Genomic DNA, 19,025 nt, shown 5'->3' with positions numbered 1-19,025 from the left:
TCTGGTTTTCTCATTATGTCCTTGAGCGAATGGTTGGCCTGGACCACGACCGTGTGAGTCTCGAAATAAGGCTTGAGTTTGTTGGCGGCTGTTACTAGGGAGAGGACGAGTTTTCAAGGGGAGAATACCTTGTTTCGGCTGGTAATAGCGACCGACTAGTGTAATAGACTGGTAGTTGTCTTCCATCCTCTTTTCTCACTAGGACCGTGCTGACGGACGAACCTGACACAAATAAGTAAAGCGGCGGGGGTTCGTCGACTTTTGGTTTGGCGAGGAGTAGAGGGTTTGCCAGATTATTCTTTAATTCTTGGAAGACCATTTCTTGTTCCCCTTCCCACTTAAATGTTTTGTTTTTCTTCAACGCGTCGTACAAAAGCTTGCATTTATCGGATGACTTGGAAATAAATTTGTTGAGCGCTGCAACACTTCCTGTCAGTTTCTGTATGTCTTTCACGCTTCGAGGGGCCATTAGATTGAGGATCGCCTGAACCTATTCTGGGATGGTGTCGGTCCCCCGTTCGCTGACCAGGTGTCCCAAGAATTTTCTGGAAGAAACTCCGAACAAACATTTGGTCGGGTTCATCTTGATTTTGTATTGTCCCAAGATGTTGAAACTCTCTTGTAAGTGACTGACAAGATCACCTTTTACTTTAGACTTTACCAGCATATCGTCGATGTAGACTTACATCGTATCTCTGATCAGGTCTTTGAACATGCTATTCACAAGTCGGTGGTAGGTGGCCCCGACGTTCTTTAGCCCGAAGGGCATTACCTTGTAACAATATGTCCCCTGACTGGTTACGAATGCAATCTTTTCCTGGTCGTCCGGATGCATCTTTATTTGGTGGTAGTTTCTTAAGGCGTCCATGAAGCTAAGCGTTTCGTGCCCGGCCATGGCATCGATAAGGGCGTCGATATCTGGGAGTGGGAAGGAATCCTTTGAACATGGTTTATTCAGATCGGTGAAGTCTTCGCAAACCATCCACTTTCCGTTCTTCTTTCGGATGACTACTACGTTGGCTAGCCATTCTAGGTATTTTACTTCTCTGATCTTTCCTGCGCTCAACAGTTTGAATATTTCTTCATCGATCACTCTATTTTGTTCGGGGGAGAATTTCCTCCTTTTTAGTTTTACGAGAAGGAAGCTCAGATCCGTATTCAGTTTCTTTGAGATAATGTCTGGTGGTATTCCAATCATGTCTTCATTCGACCAAGAGAAGTAGTCACTGTTGTGTCTTAAGAAGATGAGGATTTGTTCGCGGCTTTGATCGTCTAAGTCGGGGCCTATTTGGGCGAGGCTGGATCAAGTGCTATTTTGTCGAGTTTCTCGGTTTCTGGTTCGATATATCGATCCGGCCTCGAGGGCTGTAATTGCTAATCGGTCTTATCTTGGACGGTCGATTTCATGGTAGCAGCATAGCATTCCTGAACCATCTTTTGATCGCCCTTGATTTCTTGAATTCCCCAATCTGTGGGAAACTTGATGCTTTGGCGATACGTTGAAGGGACGACTTTCATTGCGTCGATCCAAGGCTTGCCCATTATAAAATTATAGGGAGACTCACAATCTACCATGTTAAATTTTACTTAAAGATTAACTCCCCCGGCGTAAACGGGCAAGACGATGTCTCCAAAGGTGCACTTTACTTCACCACTGAATCCGACTAAAGGGATTTGGTCGGAGTTGGTATCTTTTTCGCTTAGCCCCATTTCCCTAAGAGTACTCAGATTAATCATGTTATTGGAGCTACCAGTGTCTACTAAGTTGCGTCGGATTCTACAGTTCCCAATAGTTAATGAGATGACCAATCCGTCATGGTGATCTTCTCCACGGCGTCGGAATCGTCGAAAGTAATAGGAGTCATCGAGACGGTCCTATTACTCCTAAATTCTGATGGCGAGGGTGAATCCATGATCCTACTTTTAGCATGTCTTTTGGCTGCCGAATAAGTAATACCGCATATCTCCGATCCTCCAGTGATACAGTTGATAATTTTCTTGGGTCACAGAGATAAGGATCGTTCAGATGTTACCTTGTCCCTCCGTTCAAGAGTCGCTCTACCTTTTTCTGAAATCGCATCTTTCAGATGTCCCAGGAAAAGTGGGCGCGCGACTTCCTTCAGGAGGGCGACGCATTTGTTCATGGAGTGTCCGTGATCTCCGTGGAAATCGCACCACCGAGTGACGTCTTTTCTGGACTCCTCCTTGTCACTCTTTCTAGGGCATCTGAAGTCTTTCGTGTACCTGTCCAGGGATTTGACCAACTCGGCGGTCGATATATTGAAGTTATAGAAATGTACCTTGGGGGGAGACTGGGCAATTCCTTCATCCGTCGGGCTTTTCGCGACTAGGATCAGGCTTGCCCCTCTCTTCCAGTGCGTACGGATGGCTCCTAGGTTCCTTGTTGGATCGTTTGTCGATACAGTCAAACCATGGGCTAGTCTTGAAGGGCTCTTTGTCTTCTTCGAGTCGTATCTGGGCGAGCGCTTTGGCTTGAACGTCTTCAAAGGTCATGCAATGGTACTTGGTGAGCTCCTTGTATAGTTCACTTCCTCGTATCAGTCCGTGCCTAAATGCTTGGACCAACGTTGGAACGTCGCAGTTCGGGATCGCCACCTTCTCCTTGTTGTACCTGGATAGATATTCACAAAGAGGTTCATTGGGTTTCTGGATAATGTAATACATGTCGCTCCAATCGGTGACTGCTAGCGAACTGAGTCTTAAACGCATCGACTAGGTCGGCGAAAGACGCTATTGATCTGTGAGGTAATCGAGTAGACCACGTCAAAGCGGGTCCTAACAAGGCAGTCCCAAAGATCTTACACATGACCGCCTCTTTGTCCCTTTCAGAGACGGAGGCGGCTGTAAACATTTTCTTATACAGGGCAATATGCTCGTCGGGGTCAGACGTTCCATCGTAACGTTTCATATTAGATTTATGGAACTTCTTGGGGTTTCTGACTCGGGCAATGTCTTCGGTGAACGGGGTCTCATTGTATCCTTTCACGTCCTCCCTATCGAGAAGGAGGGGGACACCTTGGATCCGGGCGAGCCGTGCGTCCACCACCTCCGTGTACATCTCCAGGGCTTGGGTCAGTAGGAGATTGAACCTCCTTTCTTGTTCGTCCTGCAAAGGCTGCACGTAGGTCTGTCGTCCCGTTTCTGGGACCGCAGGAGCAATGGTGTCACCTGGGTTAGTGACATCAGAGTTAAGACGAGTAGGACTGCGGACACCTTGACGTATTTCAGGGTGTGCTAGGCCGTGTGGGGTCATGATCATCTCATCCAGTTTAATCGGATTTGAGTTTCGCTCAGGTCTCCAATTCTCCGAAATCTCTGTGCGTTGGAACCAACGGACTGTATTTGTGTCTTTTGAGAAGCATTCTCACTAGCCAACTTAGCGTTTTCAGTGGCTAGAGTGAGGCTCAATGTGTAATGACTTTGGCGCTGGTCAACCAGTTCTTGCTGGAGTGCTTCCATGGTATAACTCATTTCCTCCAACTGGTGGGATTCGTCCAACGCTGCCTCCGGGTGAAGGTTATCTTACTGATTTGGGGTTTTTTCATCCATATCGTTATCGTTGTCGGGGAGCAAGGTGTCGAACTTATCCGAAGGCGTTTTTGTGGAAGGGTCAGCCGTTAAATAATGGTGGGAGGTGTGGATTTCAAAGAATTGAATCGACCGAAGGCCCCATGGTGGGCGCCAAATTGTTTTGGGGCAAAAAGCTTGATCTAGAAATCGGACTTAATTGCCTTAAGATGGGATTTGACGATCAAACAATAATCTAGAAAAAGGAATTGCTATTGATAATAGTGATTGATTACAAGAATGATGAATTGTGGGAGTACAATAATTGGTATCGTGAAATTGCTTAACAATGGAGATTGTGTATCCTCCGAAAAGATCACAAAAATACATATATAAGAGCCCATTCTGTTTGGATCATGAGGCTTGATTTCCGGAACCGACGGATCCTCCAAGGGGCAGCCCAACGTTCGGATGGAAGTGGTTGGAGCGAATTTCGGCACGTGGGCTTCACGAAACAACCGATCAGAACTGCATATATTCTTTCCTAGCTGCTCATGAGCCTTCCTAACACTTCTTTGTACGAAGTCCAAGGTCTGCGGCCCAACATATTTTATTATTATTTAGGAAGTTCATTATTTTATTTTTATCTAATATTTATATAACTGGTTTACTTATTCAATCAATAAACACAAGGAACTATTCTCCATAAAACAATTCTTCACATGGTATCAGAGTCATAAATAACAATACACATACAATGATTATTGATCTGGTTTGATCTTTGTTTGATCCTGACATAGCTTTTTAAGGTTTGGCAACTGCTAACGCTCTCTTTTATCGGTCGTAAAAATGTAAATAAGGATTGCATTCTTGGAGGGGCGATTTTTATTTTATTTTTTTCTTCTTTTTATTAGTCATTTATACTACTATGATATATATAATTATAATTATATTAATATTTTTGAAATATGATTTGATTATTTTAATCATATTTGAAAGTAAATAAAGACACTTAAAGTAGACCAAATATATGTAATGAATAAAAACTCAACGATTTAAAACTTGAGTCTTTATATTAAAATTATTCTTTTTTATTTTTTTATTTCTTTACTTGAAAACTCATCTATGTAGGATTAAGTTGAAATAAAATTTATACTATTATGATAAAGGGAAAAATCAATGAAAAGTATATACAAAATATAAATTTAAAGTAATATAGATACTATACACTAAGAATTATTTTAATTGTTTTTATTACAAATCAATACAAAAATATTAGACTTAAGTTATGTATATTTACAACTTATATGATACGTAAAATTTTAAAAGATAAAAGTAATAATAACTTAAAAATAGAAGTACAAAATATTCTTAATTTGAAAAAAGATAGATTGGAACATAATGGATACTTATACAAATTAAAAAGAAAAAAAATAGGAGTTAATGAAACTTGAACCCTTGATCTCTTGGTATTAATAACACAAAATATTAGACATATACCATGAGGTGAGTTCCGGTGAAAACAACCCTTATGGTGTGAAGTGCGAAGCATGTTGAGCCATTAGATTAGAAAATGGAAGACTGAGATTAAAAGATGGGTTTTTTAATGAATCCACGCGGTGAAATTTTTGTAATTAATGTTGAACTGTTATTTTTAATTTTTTTTACGTTTTCTGGGTGATTTTTTTATCCCTTTAGATATGAACATTAACGTGTTATATATGAACATTAGCGTGTTATATGTGTACCTGAGAAAGTTCGCACTTCACTCCATAAAGACTGTTTTCACCGAATCCTTATTCCATATGGACATAACATCAAGACTATTTATTAGTGCCCCGGTCCCCTGTGACTCCGCCCCTGTACCCACGCATATTTTTATGTTTGAAAATTGTACAGCAAACGTCCAGAAATGTTTATTTTGACTGATATTAGTAAACGTCGTCTACTGAAAGCTCCTTCTTTGACTAACTCAATGCTCTACAAACGTCAATAATACGTATTTATATATTTGAAAACCAGAGATTATTGCACGGGGTATTGAGACGAATTATTAGGACGGATAGACTTGCACTGAAAGATATATTAACTGAAATAGGAGATCAGTAAGTATCGATTCACATAGATCAATATAATCGATAGTGGAAAATCTATACAAATTAATAACTAAGAAAGAAATTCAAAGAAATAGGAGATATATGTGATAAATGTAGGGTTAAGGATTACCGAGACAATACTTCAATAGATAAAATTAAACTCCGCTCAAATCTATTCTAATTATTGAAGGTAAGTCATCTAAGGTAAATCACTAATTTCTTTAAGACGATAGTAAATGTGTCTAAACTAGACTAGATATCGATGTCGCGCAGAGCTAATCTCATTCAATCCCATTAGGCACTTAGAGTCTAGATATAAACTGAAATAACATCCGCTTTCGCGCTCCGATAAATCAACCTAAACCTAGAACATCTATGACGACTTAGTATCCTCAAGAATAATTAAGTTGCTCTCGCACAAATAACATTCAAGTTCAATTCCTATTATTCGGGTAAAAGCTACCACCTTTCAGTCTCAAACCCCTACCGGATTACCTATTATTGTTATCACCTCTCAGTCTCAAACTCTAATAGGATTCAATTAGCCTAGACTAAAATGGGCATAAGGCTTATAGGAACGAATCAACAATATTTCAACTCAGGCAAAAGTATAATTCTACCTAAATTCGCATTGTCTGGATCACTATAACGTTAGAACAAGGAATTTAGCCAAGCATGATCGAAGACATAATCAAATGATTTAAACTAGCTAACAATATATATGGACTATGCAATAACACCGAGAGACCAGAAAATCCAGTCTCAATACAAAATAATAATCCAAGTTAATAAAGGCTAGAACGATAATACCGAGTCTTCGAATCAAACACTACTATGAATCCCCTTATTTCCGACGGAATTATATTCCATTGCTAATTCATTTACTTTACGACGGGTAAAATAAACCGTCGCTACTTTTGCACCCCCATTGGTTAGCGATGGAATCCCGTCGTTATTTTGGCGGGTGGAGCTGGCGCCAAAGTATAGCCATTGGCGATACCATTAGCGACGGATATCCGTCGCTAATGGTTAATAATCAAGGCGTTTGATTTTCATTCACCATTAGTGACGGATATCCGTCGCTAATGGTGATGGCGGCAAAAGTCTCGCCACGACTATACGCGTTAGCGATGGATTTCCGTCGCTAACGCGTATAAACCGTAAAAAATTTGGCCAAAAATTGAATTTGGCGGTTTATACATATAGCGACGGGTTTTAGTGACGGAAATCCGTCGCTCAACCCTTCGTCTATATACGCGAGCCCGACCCCTTCACCCGCACCACTGTTTTATTTCCTCCCCATTCTGCCGCCGGTTTTCCTTTTCGTTCAACGCCGAAGCTCCGGGCTCCTCCTTCTCCCGCCGCCACCTTCTCTGGCTCCTCTTTCTCCCGCCGGCCACCCACATGTGCAGTCCTCTTTCTCCGCCAACCGCCGCTCCTTTGTGGTGTTGCTTCGACGCCGCCGCCGCCAACCGCCGCCACCCGCGCAGTCCTCTTTCTACGGCTCCTCTTTCTCTGACTCTCCTTCGAGCGTCGTCGCCCTCCGCCTAGCCGCCGTCATCCTCTGCCTAGCCGCCGCCGCCGGCCCTCCACCCTACAGTTTTAGGTATGTTTTATTTATTTTTAATTTGTTTTGTTATTTGTTAAATATAATTATTTAGAAATTGCTAAATATATAAATTGTTAAGAAAATATTAATTAGAAATTGTTTATAGAAATTAATATTATTATTTATAAAATATATTAATTGTTAGATACATTTTTTAGAATTTTTGAAGTATCATATATAATTATTGAGGAATTATATAAAACTTATTAAGAATTATATTCAATTTTTTAGAAATTTTTAATAATTAAATAGAATATATTTAGAATTATATACAATTTATTAGGATTATTTAATAATTTTAAAGAATTATTTTACAATTTATTAGAATCTTCTAATAATTGAATAGAATATATTTAGAATTATATACAATTTCTTATGATTATTTAAGATTTTTTAAGGATTTCGTTACAATTTATTAGAATTTTTTAATAATTGAAGAGAATATATTTAGAGTTATGTACAATTTTTTATGATTATTTAAGATATTTTAAGAATTATATAGAATGTTTAAGTATTTATATATAATTTTGTTGGAATTATATTGAATTGTATATTTAGAACAATAAATAAAATTGTGTATTAATTTAAATTTATTTTTGCTTAAGTTGCGTATTATGGGTTAGATACGATTTTGGATTTAAGATTATATGGATATAATCATGAAATTTGAATTGCATATAATTATTTAGAGAATTAGTGTAACACATGTTATTTTATTGTGTACATGTAACACATGTGACACAATAAAATAAATTAGAGATTGTGTTACTAAGATAATAAATGCGAGTAGATGGAATCGTCATCTAATAAAGCGCACTACAGAGATGAACCAAGACCGTGGTTGGAGTTATCTTAGACTCATGGGGGGGTTGCTAACTCCCGGATTTCCCGAGAAAGTGAAAGAGTTTATCCAGTTCGTCATAGATCATCCATCTTGTATGAGTGAATGAAAGATTAAATGCCCCTGTACTAAGTATGCATGTAGAAATAAAAGCTATCGTAATACCGAGGATGTAGAGTATCATATTTTGAGGAATGGGTTTGTGAAAGATTACCAAATATGGGTGTTTCATGATGAGGGGACCATGTTGAATCCCGGAGGACAACACTATGTTGTACCGGAGAATGATGTTGAGGGGTTTGAGTTCTCATCCGGTCATAGAATGATACATGATGTTGCTGGTCTAGAAGTGGTCTTCCATGAAGATGAGCCTCCGAATGCCGAATCACAAAAAAATTTCGATATGATGCGAGTAGCCAAACAAGGAATATGGCCTGGTAACAACAAGCACTCCCCGCTTTTTGCATCTACTAAAATGTTGGATATCAAGTGTCGTTATGAGAGCTAAATAAGGTTAATGGACGACATGTGCGAGTTTATACAAGAGTTGCTCCCGAACGATAACAAGATGCCAACCAATTTCGCTAACATAAAAAAGCTGGTTAAGGGTTTGGGGTTGCCGATTGAGGTCATTGACTGTTGTCGCCGAAACTATATGCTTTGTTGGGGGAAGAAGATGCAGATAGAAAGGAATGCAAAGTGTATGGTGAACCGCGGTGGAAACCTGTGACCCAAGGCAAATCAAAAAGAAGAAAGGCTAGAGTCACATATCGGAAAATGTTTTATTTTCCAATAACTCCAAGACTAATAAGATTGTATGCTTCAAAAGTAACTACCCAAAATATGACGTTGCACGCTGACCATCAGATGGTTGGTGACAACATGTGTCACCCGTTTGACTCTCCGGAGTGGAAACGTTTTAGTGAGATGCATTCCGATTTCGCCGGTGAAGTTAGAAATATCATATTAGGTGTGGATTGTGAAGAACTTAGTCTAACTAAAGACAAGATCTTTTGTGCGGAAATATAAGACTAAGAACAAATAAACATTTCAATTCCAAAATGTTGGTTGATTTGATTTCTTGTGAGACTTACAACTACTAGGCAAACACACAATTCTTAGTTTCTCTGAACTCTCCTAGTTAGTTCGACAACCACACTAATGATAAAAGAACTAAGCTATTTATACTATGGCATAATCATTGGGAACTAATTACCTAAAATCAAGTGAATAATAATAAATAAAGTACTAAATCTAAACTAATCGAATATAATGATAAACTAGCTTCAACTTTTAAGATCTCAAATCTGGTAAATTTGTTGGCGAATCAATTGTTTCCTTCTTTAGCTCTAGGAAGATTTCTTTCCATAAATACACGCTCGGTCCCCTTGAGCATCTTCGGTCCCCTTGAGTGCGTCCTCCTTGTGTAGCGTGTTAATTGTGCAGCTCAATCCTTCACTCTCATTGTTCGGTCCCCTTCAGTATCCTTCGGTTCCCTTGCTCCTAGTTATGCGCCTTGAGCGCTAGTCTTCTAGTTGAATTCACTCTTGTATCTTCTCTTAAACTCGTTGGTTTCCACACTTAAGCTTCCTAAGTAACTCAAAGGCCTATCGATTTTCTGCAATATCTCACTCAATACACATATTAGTTCATAAGGGAGTTTGTTATCGTTAAAACTGAAGCATTATCATTTATATGAAGTAAGGGGCTAGTTCATATAACTAACCATTTCCCCCTTTTAATGATGAAAAACTTAGAATCCTGCCATAGGCGTACTATAGAGCTGAGAAAATAAGTAGCTTTCGATTCCCCTGTTAGTTGAGCTTTGGTAGGATTATTAAAGCTCAATATATTCCTCTGTGTTTTGATGATAACAAACTAATATGTTTAATCTCTTAGTGTTTTTAAGTCTTCCAGGTCATTGTAATACTTGTAAGGATGCGCTTAAGTCACTTAGAGATGCGCTTGACTAGTCACAGTCGCGCTTAACACCAAGCGGAGAAAGTATGTTTCGCAAACGGTGTTCAATAATAAATCCATTCAAGACCAAGAAGTAAGAGTGATCGAGCTTCAAGGGCATATGGATGCGCTTGAATGAAGGTGAAGAAAGTTGATCACGAGGTTCCACTGAAGCTTAGGGTGTGCCAGAGCGCAGGAGAACAAATCTAGACGCTTTGAAGGCTGGTAAGGCGGGAGAGTGCAAGTTGCGTGCACAGGAAGGTGCGAGAAGAACTTCACACTCTTTGGGACGCTACTCCAGGGATCGCCAGCGTGGCAAGAGTTTGTTAGAGCTTGAAGCACACGGATTGCTTATGTGGCGTGGATCAACACATGGAGAACAAAACCAAATCACTCCAAGTCGTTGATTAATTCTGGTGAAGTGATCAAGGCGCACGGATTGATGAGGTGGCATTTTATATAGTCTCAGTTTGTTACACGGTTAAGCTATAGGGTTAGCTTAGGACTTGTGTATAAATAGAGTACTGTTTCATTCATTTGAGTATTGCAAACGTAGAGGATATAGGAAGCTAGAGAGAGCTTGAGATATATATCGTTTGTAATCAGAGAGTGTTGAGAGTGCCTTTGTTCTCCAGAGCTGAATTGTGAGTATTGTAGAGAGAGTGCCTACGAGTGAGCTTCTCGTGTTGAAGCAAGAGATTGTAATCACTTCTTAATCAATAAAAGTGTAGTGGTGAGTTTTATCCCGAGTCAGCTAGTGACTTAGGGTTCTCACCTTTGGAAATTCTTGTGTGTGTGCAAATATAGGTGCGCTTTAACAACTTAAAGCGCGCTTTATTGTCGTCTGACCACTTCCGCACTTAAAGGACATTAGTAAAATCATTACTAAGTGTTCTACATTGGTCAAGCGCATCTCAAGTATCGAAAGCGCGATTCAATACTAGTGAAGCGCATCTAAGGCTTAATGAACCTTAGAGACAAAAGACAATAGCTGATCAAAACACGTATTATATACTTTGTTAACGTGTTTCAAAACCAACAATTGGTATCAGAGCTACAGGTTAGCTATTTGCACTAACCCTTTTGCAGGTTCAAAAGGGATTCTCAAGCATAGAACGATGGCCAGCTTCACCTCGGTATTTCTCTCGCCAAGCCCCATGTCCTTGTCGAAGGCGAACTTGAATGGTGGCTCACTATGACGAAGAACTACATCCAGCAAACCGACTATCAGTGCTGGAAGATTATCGAAAGAGGTGATGAGAAAATCTCTGAGACGGATGACTCAAAATGGAAGCAAAAGAGTACCAACTTATGGAGAAGAATGCTAAAGCGCGACAGCTCATTCTTAATGCTCTTTCACGAAAAGATATAGACAAGGTAATGTCTCTTCCCACTGCTCAGGATATGTGGAAAGCTATTATAAATATGCACTCTGGCAGTGATGATATGAAGGACAACCGCATCTTTGAGCTGAATCGCGAGTTTTGCTCCATTCGAATGGGGGAAAATGAGCTCGTCTCTGATTATCATTCTCGGTGCCAAATCCTGTATGACAAGATGCTTTCTGCTGGAATGGAGAAGAAAGCTTGGGAGTATTCTATGGCGTTCATTCATGGAGTGAACTCAAAGTATACAACCCTCAAGCAAATTCTTCTTCAGTCCAAGGAAACCCGAGATTTGCCTATCTCTGTTCTTGCAGGTAAATTTAAAGTGCAGGAAATCAAGAACAACGAGGAAAAGCACTCAAACCAAGAATCAAGAGGGATAGCGCTCAAGCTTTCACGTGTACTAGAAAATCTTGAACATGATGAAGAAGGAGAAGACGACGATGATAAGGACGTCGCTATGATGACTAAGGTTGTGAAGAAATTCTTCAAGAAACAAGGTGGTATCAATCAGCGCGACCCTACCTACAAGCAGCGCGACCTTAAGGAGTTCACCTGTTTCCAACTGTAACGAGAAGGGACACCTCGCTAAAGCATGTCCTCATCTAAGGGTGAATCCAAGCGCAAGCGCAACCTCCACCGAAAAGCAGCCCCCCAAGCAAGCCTTCGTCACACTTTGGGGAGATTCGGATGATGATTTGGACGGCGAAGCGCAACCTGGTATGTGCTTAATGGCGGGCGCAGCATCTGACTCAGGCTCTGGATCTGAGATTGAGGTAAATGACCTAAACCTTGATATTCTTCCCAAGCGCAATCTTGTCCTCCTTCTAAAAGAGCTTATGGTTCAACATAAGTCTCTAGCAAATGATGCTAGAGCACGGCTTGTTGAACTAGATGATGTTAAGGAAGAACTGGTTGAGCTTTCTAAACATTTACATGACAAGAACACACTCTCTTCTAAATCTTGTGAACTCTGTCATGGTAAAGGTTTAGAAGGTAACTCTGTCTCAACCAAGGATGTAAAGCTAGATCAGATCATATCAAAGCTTGACATTCTTAACAAGCTAGTTGAAGCAAAGTCTGTTCCTCAAACAGGCTTTGTGAAAGCTAGACCTGGATTGGGTTATGACCCCCAGGAATCTTCCTCTACATCCATTCCTCCTCAATCAAGTGAAATATCCTCTAAGATCACATCACTTGAACAAGACCTTACCGCCTACAAGAGTGAAAACTCTCAGTTGAAAGGCAGATTAAGGTTCTTGAGGATCAACCTTTAGAAACCAAACAGTGGTTTCATGGGGAGAAAGCGCATCATCTGTATAAGAAACAAGCGCATACCCCAACTAAGCCCTATAAGCCAATGGCTAAATCTAAGGGCAAGCGTCAACGTTATCAACGTTCAAATGTTGATAACGATTGCGCTTTAAAGCACAGAGGTGCGCTTCGTAAAGCGCGACCTCATATTGTGCTTGATCTTAATGATCCTAGCTATTATGAGCCTGTTTATAAAACAAGTGAGGCCATAGCTACGGACAATGTTCCACGAAGCGTGCGCTTCGTAGGGACATAGAAACTGATCTTTTCTTTGCAGAATGAAATGAAGAGTAGAAGATTCATGTTTAGAGATTGTTTGTAACGAGCGATCCACTACAGCTACTCTCATTTCAACATAAGGAAGAAGCGTAAGACTTCTTCAGGGCAAAGGGCAAGAAAAGATTACGAGGCATACCAGTACACCATTCATGCTTATATCTTGGTGTACACTTTCTACGAGACCATGTGAAGCGCAAGCGTATTGAGCTTATTCACGTATCTTCAGAAGGGAAATTGGCAGGTATCTTCACTAAGGCGCTTAATCGTCAGGTATTCTTAAACCTCAGGGTTCAGCTTGGCCTCATTCACCTCCATTAGCTTCGAGGCAATGGCCCTGTAAGTACTCCTCTATTTGACTAGAACTAGCGAGCATAATATCAATGTTTGAACTTTAGCAGCATGCGCTTAAATGATTAAATCATCTCAGTCTGTGTAGTTGTTTATCAAACTGATTGCGCTTCTAAGGTATCTTCCTAGTTTAGCTCGATTTGATATAATCTCAGTCATTGCATGCTATTCTTTGCCAAAAACGTGACAATGGTGATCGTCTTCTACCCATATTACATGCCTAAGAAATGATCCATTGCATAGGTGTCCCTAGCCTGACTAGATGTAACGCTTCTCTCGTCCTTTATTGAGCTCTACATTAGAGAAGTATTCATTTGGTGACAAAAAGCCTCAATTACCATGCGACATGTATATGCACATACGATTACATATTACTTGAGTGATTGAATGCTCTAATGTCCCCAACTTGAAATGTGCATTTCCCGTTCAGTATACTATCTGCATAGTGGTTGGTAAGATTGACACTGGACATCACATACATACACGAAGATGGTTACATTCGACATTGAGCTTTATCACTATCATTCTCAAGCTTCTTGCCGTCGACCAAGAGCTTGTGGCTCAGAACCTTTCTCAGTTTGGTGATCATAAAGGTACTGTGGCCACGATTATCGCTGCTTGTACTTCATGCCCAGGGCGAAGAGACTTCATCAAATCTCCCAAGAAGAAAGCACATCTAGAGACGTTATTATGTACTTCTGGTAAGGGAAAAAGGTTGCGCTTCAACATAAAAGTCGCCACCCCCTCCAGGTTTGTTGACCTTCATGTTTGTCTCAATGTGATACATTTGTCTATCCCCTGCATCTCCCCACTCACAGAGCGGACCGTCAAGAATCAGCGCATGTGATGAAGTTCTCTAGTTGATTAACGACTTTGGTGTTTGTATGTGGTGGTTGCGCTTATAAAGCGTATTTGCTAGGCTTCTTACTCTCTACTCTGTTTATTTGTATTCTGAACTAGTCTCCCTAGTATTCCGACCCTTCTTTGGCAGTTTGGAAATTACTCAGCATGCACTTGACTTTTATATCTCTGAGAGTCTTGCTAATGTGATATTTTCCTTTGCCTTCTCGGTTTGATTTTTCACTATCTCAGTATTGTTTTGATCTTAATCTAGAGAAGCGCACCTGCTAACTTCCGACTGTATGATTACGCTTTGAATTTTTCGATGATGTCAAAAGGGGGAAAAACACAGGTAATTCCTCTTTGATTAAGGGGGAAGTATGAGATCGTGCTTGAATTCAGGGGGAATTGAAAACTGGTATGGTTAAGTACCTTGGTAAGTTACTTTGATCCAATTCCGAATCTCAATACTTGATTAAATTGATATGATTGTCTTCACTTTGGTCACTTAAGAAAGTATTCATGAGCTTACCTGTTTACAGTTTGTCATCATCAAAAAGGGGGAAATTGTTAGTTGAGCTTTGGTAGGATTATTAAAGCTCAATATATTCCTCTGTGTTTTGATGATAACAAACTAATATGTTTAATCTCTTAGTGTTTTTAAGTCTTCCAGGTCATTGTAATACTTGTAAGGATGCGCTTAAGTCACTTAGAGATGCGCTTGACTGGTCACAGTCGCGCTTAACACCAAGCGGAGAAAGTAAGTTTCGCAAACGGTGTTCAATAATAAATCCATTCAAGACCAAGAAGTAAGAGTGATCGAGCTTCAAGGGCATAGGGATGCGCTTGAATGAAGGTGAAGAAAGTTGATCACGAGGTTCCACTGAAGCTTAGGGTGTGCCAGAGCGCAGGAGAACAAATCTAGACGCTTCGAAGGCTGGTAGGCGGGAGAGTGCAAGTTGCGTGCACAGGAAGGTGCGAGAAGAACTTCACACTCTTTGGGACGCTACTCCAGGGATCGCCAGCGTGGCAAGAGTTTGTTAGAGCTTGAAGCACACGGATTGCTTATGTGGCGTGGATCAACACATGGAGAACAAAACCAAATCACTCCAAGTCGTTGATTAATTCTGGTGAAGTGATCAAGGCGCACGGATTGATGAGGTGGCATTTTATGTAGTCTCAGTTTGTTACACGGTTAAGCTATAGGGTTAGCTTAGGACTTGTGTATAAATAGAGTACTGTTTCATTCATTTGAGTATTGCAAACGTAGAGGATATAGGAAGCTAGAGAGAGCTTGAGATATATATCGTTTGTAATCAGAGAGTGTTGAGATTGCCTTTGTTCTCCAGAGCTGAATTGTGAGTATTGTAGAGAGAGTGCCTACGAGTGAGCTTCTCGTGTTGAAGCAAGAGATTGTAATCACTTCTTAATCAATACAAGTGTAGTGGTGAGTTTTATCCCGAGTCAGCTAGTGACTTAGGGTTCTCACCTTTGGAAATTCTTGTGTGTGTGCAAATATAGGTGCGCTTTAACAACTTTAAAGCGCGCTTTATTGTCGTCTGACCACTTCCGCACTTAAAGGACATTAGTAAAATCATTACTAAGTGTTCTACATTGGTCAAGCGCATCTTCAAGTATCGAAAGCGCGATTCAATACTAGTGAAGCGCATCTAAGGCTTAATGAACCTTAGAGACAAAAGACAATAGCTGATCAAAACACGTATTATATACTTTGTTAACGTGTTTCAAAACCAACATCCCCTTTAATCAATGAACAAGTAATAAGCATCGCCCTTTAACTTCATATGTTCTAGTTCCCCCTAAATTAAATAACTCCTATGCTTGTAATATTTCCCCTTTTGACATCATGTAAAAAGGAATGCGCAATACTAATCAAGGAAAACTAAGTGTAGCACGTGCGTGCCTTCTAGAGGAATGAGTAAGTGATATGGAACAAAACACAATAAGTCTAGCCCTATCTCAGTACATACTAGAGCAAGCAGATAGGTGAACCAAAGCAAGTAATTCATTGATAAAATATGAGAGCACACAGAAAATAAGCCAAAAAGAGAAAAAATTGACAAGGATTATAGAGGAGCTTTGAATTTCTAAGGGGCCCTAAGGGGAACTGAGACAATTTCTACTCCCAGTGGTATTCTTCTTGGTAGTCATCCTCGCAACCCTATTTCAAAAGCCCAATCATGAGCGCCTTGACATGATGAAGATGCCAGTCGAGCATACGTCTGAGCTGTGATAGATGTCGATTGGTCAGAAGTACAGCTTCCAGGGTGCAAAGCTGAATTTCCTCTGAGCTCATGTTCGGCGGCAGTAGCGGCTTGGACTCCTTCAAGGGGCTCATGATTCATCGAGGTCTGGATTCAGATTTGGGAGGGGGTGAGGAGTCTAGCTTTGGTTTGGGCTCGGGCTTGGGCTCAAATCTGGGAGTGGAGCCAAGGAGCAGCTTCTCAACCGGCGCATCCATACTGGCGTGTTTGAGGAGTTGGCGCAGCTCAGTCTTAGTGATAATACTTTCACAGGGCGTCTCCTTGATCGGCCTATAAATCCTCAGCGCGAGCATGAGCTTCTTAACGATGTGGGGGTAGGGAAGCGCGTGGTTCTTATGAATTTTCACCATTAGCATGTGAGAGAGGATGAGTCGCGGCGTGTCTATGAGACTCCCTTCGATGACCTCTCGTAGCAGGCACACATCTGCAATGGTAAGAATATCGTGCTTTCTCTTGGCGAGGGATGATATTTCGCAACATGATATAATGGATGAGCTTTGTGCTGAAGCCCAGCATGTGCGTCTTGATCTCCCTTGGACGCAACTTCCCCACCAGCAGATCCAGCGTCTCTTCCTTTCCATAGGGTCAGTTCTTCTTTGGTAGAGACGCGTACCCTTTGCCCATTGGAAGATCAAGCACCTTTGCCATTAGCTTGACATTCAGCGTCTTGGGCTCGTCCCCCCATAGAATGTGGGCCACAGAGTAGATTTGTCTTGGGTTGGGGGTCTTGACGGCAAGGGCATTGTAGAACTTTCTCACCTCGTCATAGTCGACTGCAAATGGCTCCAACTCGAGCTCTGACCACAAGTGCACTCAAGGGAGGCGAAGACGGTTGCGACATCAAACTCTGCAAGGTTGAGGCTGGACCAGAAGCCTTGGTCTTTGATTAAAGTCTCGATGATGACTCAAGTCGAGAAATTTCCGTGAGCGGGTGGGAGACTGAGGGCTCGTTGCTTTCAAGCAGGGCGATGGTCTTTTGGCGTTTTTGTGTGGTGGATGATGGTGTGATAGCTCAGGCTCGTTTAAGGGAGGTCTAAGGCAAAGGAGAGGGAGGAGTAGTGAGAGTGAGGACAATGGATGTGATTTCAGGCTGGTGAGGGGTGGATGCATCATGTCTGGAGGCGGAGGGGGTGTGCTCGGTGGAGTCAGTGGATGATGCTTTGACGTCACTGAAGGAGACATGGTGAATGACGGGGGTCGTTTGGTCTTCCTCCATGGGTGCTGGAGAGGTAGAATGAGTGGTAGGTGAGGGCTGAGGACTGGGCACCTTCTCTTGTATGTGAGAGAGGGGCTTTGGTGGTGCTGAGTCAGAGAGGACTAGAGTCGTGGAGGTAGAGGGTGCAATAGGAGCAACGGGTATGAGCTCTTCATGAACTCTGGAACTTAAGGAATTCAGCCCATTTTGTGGGGTCAATGTTCACCGGGTTGGCCATTTTGTATTTGGGCTTGAATTGAGTGGAATTTGTGAAAGGAAGAGGTGTGAAAAGTAGCAAGGTTTGAGCATTGAGTGCTTGGGAGAGAGAGGGTTTAAGAAGAGTGAATAGTTGCAGAGGTGGTGAAAGGGGCTGAATCTGGTCGAGTGGGCTATTTATGGAGAGTTTCGAATGGTCGAATCACAACGGTCTTATTTCAGATCTGGAGCAGCGCCACGTATATTGCAAATGTAAGTGACCGTTGGTAGGCTGACGAGTAATGAGTACATACAAGATAGTCGACCGTTGAGATGCTGGGTCCCTAAAATTCTATCGGTCCCTATACTCAGTTACTGAAGGTATCTGCGCTGTACTCTAATCTGAGTTACTCCCCAAGGAAATGTAGTTCAAACACCGCGCTTGTGATCTCTTCTAATTACTCGGTCCCCATACTAGGACGTGATGTGTCTCACTTCCCATTCTCAGTAGGATAATTGAACTCGCTTAAGCACATAATAAACTCACACACACAAAGGGACGTAAAAGCTCTTTTAAAAACAAGAGGTGTTAAACATATATGGGTAGGCTTTTTGACATCTCAATGAATATTCCCAGTTGTGGCTTATAGGGTCATAGGGAACGTAACATTGAGATCAAAACTAAGGGACTCGCCTATAAGCACTAATCATATCTGGGGGATTGATTATGAGGTTAAGAAGTGATCATCGGGCATATATATATAATGGCTTGAAAATGAATAGCATGCAAAAAGATCAAGTTTTAGCAAGCAATAGTGCAATCCTATAGAGGGCCTAACTAAGTATTTATCATTTAGCATCACATAGAGCATGCGTAGGATGAATACCCCTAAGAGTGAGTATAGGCTAGGTCCGCACACGTATTAGACCTAAGTTCCCAAGATTAAAAGGAGCACTGAATTTACACAATATCAAGGGAGAAGGCTTACGTGGAAGGAGATGCTTAATGAAAGGGAATCAAGCCCAAGTGAAGTCTTAGTTTGATGCACGGTTCCTTGTTTAAGGCCTTAGTGAAGATGTCTGCTATTTGATCCTCAGTTCTACAATGGGTGAGCTCGATGTGCTTCTTTTCCACATTATCTCAAAGTAAA

This window comes from Phyllobates terribilis, unplaced genomic scaffold (assembly GCF_046119375.1).
Source record: "Phyllobates terribilis strain yellow unplaced genomic scaffold, ASM4611937v1 Scaffold_6112__1_contigs__length_46828, whole genome shotgun sequence".
Taxonomy (NCBI): Eukaryota; Metazoa; Chordata; class Amphibia; order Anura; family Dendrobatidae; genus Phyllobates; species Phyllobates terribilis.
The sequence above is the reverse complement of the archived record's forward strand: the minus strand, read 5'-3'. Positions refer to the sequence as shown.